Genomic DNA, 1,536 nt, shown 5'->3' with positions numbered 1-1,536 from the left:
ACCACCGCCAAGGTTTATATATGAGGTTGCACAGCGTACTTCTCTTAATATTTTTTGCCGTTTTTATGATAAATCTGAAATTATTACAATGTAATTATTTAATAAGACGTTATTTTGAAAATAATTCACACATATAAGTACTTTATTTATTTCTTTATCAGTGCAATGGTCCATTCTTGCGATTTCGAAACCGGCGGCTTGGAAGTATTGTAGTTGAATTTTATGGTAGTTATCGTTAATGCATTGAATGGTTTGACACAATTATAATTTATACGCATGTTCTTACGAAAATACTTAATAATATTTTTAAACGGTCCATTATTGAAAATGTCAAGGAATCGTTTGACAATAACACACAGTAATGTACATAGTTACAAAACTGTATTAACCTACGATTATCAAAGTTATTTTTATATACTACATAATTGAATGCCTATGTTCGATGCCTATGGACTGAAAATAAACATTAAGAAAACTAAGATACTTGTAGCTTCAAAACATACCTCCAAAAATCTGCAAAGACAAAAACCAATCAACTTAAATAATAATGCAATAGAACAGGTAAATTCATTTAAATACTTAGGCAGCATAATTACTAGTGACTCCAGATGTACACAAGATATTACTACTAGAATAGCGATGGCTAAAAAAGCTTTCAACACAAAGAAATGCCTATTTAAAGCCAGGATATCAGGCAATATACGCAAAAGGCTCATAAAAGTGTACATCTGGAGCATAGCACTGTACGGAAGCGAAACGTGGACAATGACGCAACGTGATAGGAAGAGGCTGGAGGCTTTCGAGATGTGGTGCTGGCGTCGAATGGCAAAGATCAGTTGGACTGAAAAGAAAACTAACGAAGAGGTTTTACGCATAGTAGGAGAGAGGAGGAGTTTGTTAAGAACTATAGACAATAGAAGAGGAAGGATGCTTGGGCACCTGATACGACACGACGAATTCATCAAAAATATCATAGAAGGGAAAGTTGAAGCAAACAGGAAGAGGGGAAGGCCAAGGAGAGCGTACATGGATCAAATAAAGGAAAAGATCAACGTCGTGTCGTATCGGGCTGTCAAAGAGAAGGCGGAGGACCGCCAAACATGGAAATTGCTCCACCGACAAGAGTCATACTCTTAAATATATGATGATGATGTTCGATTAATTTGATTTTATTTTTATTGAAATCTGATAAGTCTGTGTTCATATCAAACATAGCAAATCTTATTTGCTTTTCGTGAGTGCGGACTGCTGTCTGATCATTGTTGAAGATCTATAGTTAATTGTGAACCAATAATCAATATTCCTCTTGCATTTCATTATTCCGCAATACCTAATTCATGCTAGATTTTATTGAATAATGTACGTAAAAAAACACTACATCGGTAACAACTAATAGTAGTACTAATAGTACTATCCCACGCGTCCCAGCTACAAAAATTTACTGCAGTCGGTGACAGCAACATTTTGTAGGCAATCCGACAAAGTCAACAGAGTAATTCCTCGACTATTTTGACAAAAAAGTCCAACAACTTCCTC

At 35.3% G+C, this 1,536-nt stretch overlaps 1 protein-coding gene across 1 annotated transcript in view; it reads left to right on the top strand.

The window, feature by feature from the left end:
* LOC134666034 (nuclear migration protein nudC) overlaps positions 1–1,536 on the top strand; it is a 52,080-nt gene that overhangs the window by 31,323 nt on the left and 19,221 nt on the right. The gene's annotated exons all lie outside the window — the stretch shown is intronic.

The sequence above is a fragment of the Cydia fagiglandana genome, chromosome 7 (assembly GCF_963556715.1).
Source record: "Cydia fagiglandana chromosome 7, ilCydFagi1.1, whole genome shotgun sequence".
Taxonomy (NCBI): domain Eukaryota; kingdom Metazoa; phylum Arthropoda; class Insecta; order Lepidoptera; family Tortricidae; genus Cydia; species Cydia fagiglandana.
Note: the sequence above shows the minus strand (reverse complement) of the source record. Positions and strands in the feature narration are given on the sequence as shown.